An 8989-nucleotide genomic window follows, 5' to 3' on the forward strand; every position below is an offset into this window, starting at 1 on the left:
TAATTGCTTTCCTATGTATCAATGAAAACTGACAAAAAATACTTACGTATATATCTAACAAAACATGTACAAGATCTATATGAGGAAAACTTCAGGGCTCTGAAGAAAGAAGCAAAAGAAGATCTAAGTAAGTGGAGAGAGATTCCTGGTTTGTGGGTAAAAAGACTCAATATTGTTAAGATGTTAGTTTTTCTTGATGTGATCTATAGACTCAACCCAATCCTAGTTAAAATCCCAGCAATTTATTTTGTGGATATCGACAAATGGATTTTAAAGATTATATGAAGAGGCTAAAGACTTGGAATAGACTACAAATACTGAAGAACAGTCAGAGGATTGATGCTTAACTTCAAGATTTATTACTAAAGCTACAACAATCAAGATAGGGTGGCTCTGGTTATGTGGGAGTTATTATATTCCTCTAATTTTGTGTATTTTGAAGGCTTCCGTAATGAAAACTTATTTTGTTTTGTTTTTAATGGTACAGACTGGTTCCTGAGAGCCTTCCTCATCTGTCTTTTCTCCATGTTTCCTCCCTTCCCCCAACAATCACAAACTTAATCCACACTCTAGGTTTTGTCAGTTTTACTGATTTTGTATTTCTCAAATCAGTAATTCCTCCTTTCATCATTATCTTTTTGTTTTCCTTGAAAAATACATGCTTTAATTTTCTAATTCTTGTTCAGATATTTTAGTCCAATGCTTAATTTATTTGCTTTGATTCCTTTTTAATTGCTTAAATGTGTAGAAGTGTGATTGCTATCTGAGCTCAACTTTGGATAATCCCTAATTTTTTTGATTTAGGATATGCTCATTTTCTTTATTTTATAAATGTCTTTTTGAATTTGAAGTATTTAAGAGAAAGCTGTATAATTTTTCTGTGGCTAGACTTTTTCTATTTACACTTATTAATTTCTCATTCTATTCGTAGTATATTTATGGATTATGGTTTGCTTATTGTCAATTTGTATACATATATATTCATAAATTATCTGTGTTCTTTATATGACACTGAGTTTTGTAAATTTTCCAGGGGGCTTGGAAAGAAGGCATATTCTCATTCATGTTATTGAGTTTGTGGCATCTCTGCTTGCTGAAGTATAATAATTATATTATTAAAATTCTCTATTCATTGTATTGTATAATCTGTCAAAAGTCTACAAGGGCAAGTTAAAATCTACTAATGATGTGTCCCTCTCCATTTCTACTTGTTTTCCTGCAGTGTTTTCATTTCATTATAAATATACACATTAATGGCAGCTCTATCCTCATTGTAAACTGCATACCTCACACTTAGAAAATGTACCTGTATCTCTTTTAACATTTGCTTTGCACTCAGTCTTTGTTGTATCGGCATTTTGACTTCTGATTTATTTTTGTTATTATTCATCTATTATGTTTTGCTTTTTCACACAATTTGAGCATGGATGCCTCTTGTATAATCAACTGTTGTTTTGTTTTCATCAAATCTGATAATGTCTGAATATAATGTTTTTATCAAATATGATAATTAGTGTCTGATTTTACATTTGGTGTCAAAACAAATATATTTGGTTTTAATTTTTTCATCCAATTTTATGTTTTATTTTTGGCTTTAAGTACCTCCTTTGTCTTTTGCCTTCTTGTACATGGATTTTCTTGCTGCTACTTGTATTAAATGTATGTAGTATGTGCTTTCCTTCTCATAATTTAGAGGAATTATATCCTCTTTTTAGATATTGATACATTTATACATTTATATGTTTTATCTAACCACACCTTCTTGATACAGTAGCTTTAGACAGTATTTGTTGATGTCTCCTATTAAGGATTAGATAATTTGCACACTACACTTTTTCCTACCTCTTTTCTCTTGCTCACTTTCTGATTTGGCACTTATCCTTGTAGCCTTTAGTTCTGGTGATTCTCTTTATAGCATATAAATAATTTACTTAGACTACCATTTGCTGATTTATTTACCTTGACAGGATAATTCATTTATCACTAAGAAAGGTGAGAAAAGGAATACATTAAAGTTTCTTCCCCAAAATTTTAGTTTGTTTTTATCTTCACAACTTATAATTTATAAAAATAACATTTCCCTTCCATAATTATATATCCTGTAACAGTTTAGTCATTGTTATATATTTAAATTAACCCCATATTTGCTATGATTTCTTATCACTTATTGGGTAGAATATTTTGATGTCACTTCTTTTTCAAGAAAGATACACTACCATATATTTCATTATTTATTTGTTTTTAAAGCTGTTTCTTGTTTGAGAATGTCTACCTATTGACTTATACTTGGATAATTACTCAGGCCAGCAAAAGGCATGATATTTTGACGTCCTAGAATCCTTTTTTTAGCTCTTTGTAAATGATTGCTACATTTTCTAATGGCATGGAATGTGGTTATCAATCAGTATGGGACCAGCCAGACCTGCCCCTCACACCTCCACCTCACATTCAACCTGATTTTTCTCCTTAGACAATACTTCCATTACTTTTCAAGTTTTATGAACTTACCTAAGACATATTTCAGTATATATTATCATTTATGAGTTTTTTCCCTCTGGAACATGATATAATGTTTTTCTACATATTTAGTTCTTACCATTTTCCAGAAATTTTCCTTTTATTCTATCTTTGACTATCTTTTCTATTCTGCACATGTAGCTTCTTACTTCAATGACACAAATTATCTGCTATCCACTTACCTTAATCTTCTTTTCCTCTACATTCATCATGGTTATCTCAAACCTTCTTTCTTTTTTAATAATTGGTTATTGGTCAAGTATGTAGTTGCTATATTTAGTCACTTTTTTCTGCTTGGTTTTGTTTTGCTTCTCTATTTTTTAGGTCTGTAATTGTTCTTTTCATTAGGCTTTGTTGCTTACTAGCTTCTCTTTACAGTTCTCTGCTTTTATTATATTTATATTTTCTTTATGTTCTTTCACAACACAAAACCTTCCTAGAGAAATTTCATCTGTTTCTTCAATTTTGGTTTTTTCCTAGGTAAGATTTGTCATCTGTGGCATATGTTACAAGTAGCCTACTCAATATCCATTTTTCCCTATTTTCTAATTTCTAGATTACTCATTTTATTCAGGAAAGTAATATACCCAGCTAAAAGGCAATGTTTCCAAGACTCATAGCCAGTGGTAGCTGATGATTTTTTTTTAGTTTGCTACCCACATGGGAACACTTAAGTTAAATCTTCCCTTTTTTCCTTGTGCAGGTGCAATTTTTGTGTGTTGGTTCATGTTTCTTTATATCTGAGGGTCTTAGCATAATTTTCAAAAAATTTTTCATTCACATTTCTTGTATACTTCACATGTGTCTGCGTGTTTGTGTGTGTGTATGTGTATGTGTGTTGGTGGGGACTAGTAATTTTGTTTTACTGAAAGGAGACAACTGGATTCAAGGAAAACTCTTCTGTCTCTTCCTCTCTCCCTCCTTCCCTTCTTCCCTCTCTCTCTCATTTTGGGTTACACATTTTGAATTGTATGCCATGAAGCTCTGTCCTTTTCTTTGACTGATTCTGAGGTATTTTTGTTGTTTTGGTCCTATTTGTTATTCTATCATTATGTGTGGGGAAAGAGTTTCAGATATTTTTATTTTACCACCTTAACTTGGAAGTCTGTACAAGTACTTTAAATAAATTTTAATCAAAGTAATACAAACAAATGGTTACAAATCAATTCATGCAAAAATATTGTGATAAGAAACAACTGAGCTCAGCTTCACTGTGGTTTAACCCAAACCTTACTCCCCAGAGGCATTTTTTCCCTTTTTCTTTGTAAATGGAGGAAAAAATTTACATACTGTAAATACATTCATATTCAGTATAAAGTTTGATGAGTTGTGACAAAGGCGCATTCCCCTTTAAGCCACCCCCTCATTAAAATATAGCAAGGCCCCTGCCTCCTTCTCCCTTATGCAACTTCCTGGTTAATGCCAACCTACTCCCCGATACCAAATGCAATCACTGTATGGCTTTCTTTCACTGTAAATTAGTTTGCCTATTGGAGAACTTCAAGTAAATTGAATCGTACATTAGGTACTCTTTTATATCTGGCTTCTTTCACTCAGCACAAAATTTTCGAAGTTTTTTCATTTTGCAGCATGTCTCAGTGTTTTTTTCCTTTGTATTACTGAAAAATATTCCATTGTCTGTTTATATTTCAATTTGTTTATCCATTCTGGTGACGATAGACATTTAGGTTGTTTCCAGTTTGGAGCTATTATGAAGAAAATTACTATGGACATTATAGGAATACTTTTTTTTATTGTATACATCTTTTTATGTACATATGCTTTCATTTCTCTTGAGTAAAGAAATAAAATTGGAATTTTGGGTTTTAGAGTAGGTGTACTTTTAACTGTAGGAGAAACCACTAGAACAATTTCCAAGGGGTTATACCATTTTACACTAGCTCCAGCAATCTATGAGTTCTGATTGCTTCATATCCTCAACAACATTTGATGTTGGCCATATTCATCTTTGCCATTTTAGTTACTTGTGATATGTATCAGTCATTTTAATTTGCATTTTCTAGGTAACTTATGACTGATGGTAAGACTTTTTCATGTGCTTATTGACCATTTTTATATCTTCCTTCATGAAATGCCCAGATTTTTTGCTGATTTTGATTTTATTTTCTTTTTACTGTTGAGTTGTAGAAACTGTGCATATATTCCAGGTACAAGTGCTTTATCAGATGTAGATATTACAAATATTTTCTTCCAGCCTGAGGTGAGAATATGTTCTCTTTTGATGAAGTATAAATCTATTTGATTTTATGAAGAGTGATTACTAGCTAAGAGATCATTATCTAAACGAAGCTAATGAAGGTATTTTCCTATGCTTTCTTCATCCAGCTTTCTGCTTTTATAATTTGGTGTATGATGAATTTCAAGTTAATTTTGTACAGAATGTAAGGAATGAGTCTAGGTTCCTTTTTGTTTTTATACAGTCTGTTCTAGCACTGTTTGTTGAAAATGTTCCCCTTTTCTCACTGAATGGCTTTGATACCTTTGTAAAAAACCACTATCATACTGTCTTGATTACTATGGCTATAACATAAGTCTTGAAAATGATTAGAGTTCTCTAATTCTGTTCACTTTCAAAACTGTTTTGACTACTCTAGTCCTATTGCATTTCATTTAAATTTTAAAATTAGTCTATCAAATTCTACAGAAAAGTCTGCTGGGATTTTGACTAGAATTGTACTGAATATGAAATTTGTTTAAGAGGAAGGAAAGGAATCTCATCAATATTGAGTCTTTACGAAGTCTAACAATCCATGGACATGGAATGTCTATTTATTTAGGTCTTCTTTAATTTCTCTTAGTGATAACTTTCTGTGTAGAGGTCTTAAACATATTTTGTTGAATTTACCCTATGCATTTAATGATTTTTTTATACCACTGTATTGTTAATTTTATTTTCCAAGTATTTATTGCTTAATGTGATGGTCAGTTTTATGTGTCAATTTGGTTGTGCTGTAGTACCTATTTATTCATCCAAACACTAATCCAGGTGTTGCTATGAATGTATTTTGTAGACTTTATAAACAATTTCCCTTAAGTAAAGATTATAATAATCTCAATAATCTGGGTGGCCCTGATTTAATCAATTGAAAGGCTTGAAGAGGTGAAGTGACGTTTCCCTGAGGAAGAAGTAATTCCAAATCTTGAATATATCTTCATCTTCTGCCCAAGAGTTTCCAGCTGACCCTTCCTGAGAGCTTGCCCTTATGAATTTTGTACTTAACTAGCCAGCCCCTACAATTGCATAAGCCAATTCCTTGCAGTAAGTCTCACGTATATCCTACCTTTTTTCCCCCCCTCTGGTGGAACTCTGACTCTGAGACACTTAGTATATAGAAACAGAGATGATTTTTGAATATTAACTCACATATTTATGATTTCTTCATTCTTTAGGTGGTACTGATCTCACCCTAACAGGACATAAAACTTTGGTAAAGGAAATGCTTTCTGAGATTTGTCAGGGACATAGTGGTCAGGGGTGTGTGACAGGACACACTAATAAATACATTTTAGCATGCTTTCATCTCAAAGCCTGAAGTCTTTCCTCTATATTATACCAAGGAATTTCCGGCATTTCAACTTTGTTTAGTGAAGACCACCACTGGGAGTCTATAGCTTTGTTTTTAAGCACAGCAAGCAATTACAACCATAACCATCCTCTCAAATCAAAGATTGAATTCAGTTCTTCTGGAACACCCATCTTCATCAAGACATGACTAGGTGGTAAATTTAACTGACATTGTGTATAGACAATCTTCACAGTCAAATTGGAAGTCTGGTCATTGGCTTTGATAATTCTTTGGCTCTCAGAGATGAAAGGTTATTTTAGCAAAATTATAGACATTTCTTAGGTTTCACTTTTACTTTTCAATGAAACTTAGAGATTTGATCTGGGTATTCTTTCCTTAATACATCTGAGGCCTTCAGAAGAAGCCACCACATTTAGTAATCTTTGAATTCCTCATGTCTTTCATACTGTTAATTTGCAGTGGCAATGAGTTTCACCAAGGACTTGACCTTAAATGGTTGTCGATAACAACAACAACAACAAAACAATATAATGATTAGCTATTTGCCTTCAGCTACAGCTAGGCCAAACTTCCCTACCAATTCCTGATATCTGTTACCAGAAACCTGATATAATCATAGAGTAAGGTAGGAAGGAATCTTACTTGAAAGCTAAAGAGGCTGTCTTAAGCAATAAGTGCATCTATTACAAGGAAACTGGATAGCTCACAAATGTGGTAAGACTTACAGAATGAGGCTCAAGATACAAGCAACTCAAACAGGAAGTATAACCACTGTTTTTTTTTTTTAGCAGGAATAGGCCTTCTGTCATCACTAGATATTGTTGCAGCTATCCTTAATGATTTTTATTGCCCCTTCATCTTTACACCATACACTTCTGATTCAGAGTCCTGGATATGAGTGTCCAGTGGCTAAGTTTAGGCAACAGCCCACATGGCCTCTAGGGGTGGACTTACCCGTGTGTCTTCCATAGTTGAAGGTGTAGAACTGTGTCCAAGCAATACTGCACACAATAGGAAATACTCCTATTTCTAAAAAAGAAACAGCTTGAGGCTGCTGGGTGGCTCAATCAGTTGACCATCTGACTCTTGATCTCAGCTTAGGTCTTGATCTCGGGGTCCTGAGTTCAAGCCCCATGTTGGGCTCCATGCTGGACATGGAGTCTACCATAAAAAAATAAAATAATATAAAGAAAAGAAAAAAAAAAACAGATCGGATAATGTATAGCCAAAGGAAAACAATCACACATATATTAAATACGTTTTTACAATGTCCTGATATTCTAAAAATGTCTTTAATCCTGACATGTAATTTGGTAACTTTTTTTGCCACACATCTAGTTTCTCTGTTGTCCCCTACCCCATTTAATTTTTTTTTAATTACTCCATTGTTTTCTACCAGTGTGATGATGAGAATTAATGCCAGTCTGATTCTCATGCCTTTGAAAGTTTAAGAAATTACTTTCCTTTCTTTTTATAAAATGTGAAAATTTTTACTTTTCCTTGAGGTTCAAAAATGTCATAGGAGTTTTTTTGTTTTTGTTTTTGTTTTTTTTTCCATTCATCATGATGAGTATTTCAGAGTTTTTGGTCTCAACGGTGGCTTTCTTCAGTTCTTTGGATATTCACTATCCTCCACCGTTCTCTGTTCTTTTCTGAAACACCTAGTAGTAAAATAGTACACCTTTTGGATGTTCTCTATCTAAATTTATTGAAACCTCTCCTCCATGGGTTAGCCTCTTCCTGGTTTCACTGTTAGAAGTTTATTCCTTTTTTATTTTTCCTTTTCAGTCAAGTCAAGGGAGAGATCACAGCAAATTCTTATTCTTCGTCTTCCTACAAAGAAGTTGTATAGCCTTAATGATAATCTCTTTGTTTAGTATTTGTTGGAAACATTTTCCCTCCTTGTCTATTATCTTTTACTTTTATGTCTTTTTATTTACAGAAGTTTTTAAATCTGTTCATATAAATTTTTTTCCAGCCTATTTCTAAAAAACTTAGAAAGTACTTCCTTAAGTAGAAATTTGATATTTGTTTTGATTTTTTAAAATTTTCTGATACTTGGTGAGCTAAGTCCCTGGCACTAATTATTAAATACAGTACCCCTTTCTAACAATGTGTGGTGTTTTATAATATATTCTTGTATGTATTAGGGTCTAATTCTTTTTTACGGGACCTGTTCCATTACTCTACTTTTATAACAATATTACAGTGTTTTAACTCCTTTAGCTTATCAGAAACCTGAGGGGGCTCTCATTGTCATCAGTGTCTTTGCAACACTCATTAGGTTTTTTTTTTTCCCCACATCTCATGAACCTCAGGGGCAGTGTGTAAGCAAATGTCCTTGCTCCTCATTGCTGCTACCAAAACATCTCTCCTTGAGTCTGCAGTTGCTTATCATTCCCTGTAATTTATTGAAGTCTTGAACTCCTAGATCAATCTCTTACTCTCCTGTTCCAATGTCATAATCCTCAAAGAACAACATTTATGTCTGTAACATGGTTAACACCCTGACCTCCTAGTTCTGAACTTCTTTATTTCCTTATAATCATCCTTCCATCCTACCTCTGCTACTGATGCACTCCATGGTCATGCATTAATAAACTTTACTGAGATTAACTACATTCTCTTTGAAGTTACTGTTTCAGTCTTCCTAATTACTCTCTGATCATCACGTGCTAGCCCAGCTCACTTACTATGATAATACCCCAATGCAAAAAGTTTTCACCATCATTGAAATTATCATTGGCCACCGTTTATACATTTTTCTGTCATGATCTTCTAGTTCACTTCTTTCCTTAGCCAACTTACATTCCATGGAATTCCCATGTAAATATCCTCAACTCCTTTGTTTCTCTATCCCACACACCTAGCAAACAATTAATCTTGATTAAACCCTGCGTTTTGTATCTGCTTCCAAGGAAGGG

Source organism: Lontra canadensis, unplaced genomic scaffold, assembly GCF_010015895.1.
Source record: "Lontra canadensis isolate GAN:19392208 unplaced genomic scaffold, GSC_riverotter_1.0 scaffold5, whole genome shotgun sequence".
NCBI lineage: Eukaryota > Metazoa > Chordata > Mammalia > Carnivora > Mustelidae > Lontra > Lontra canadensis.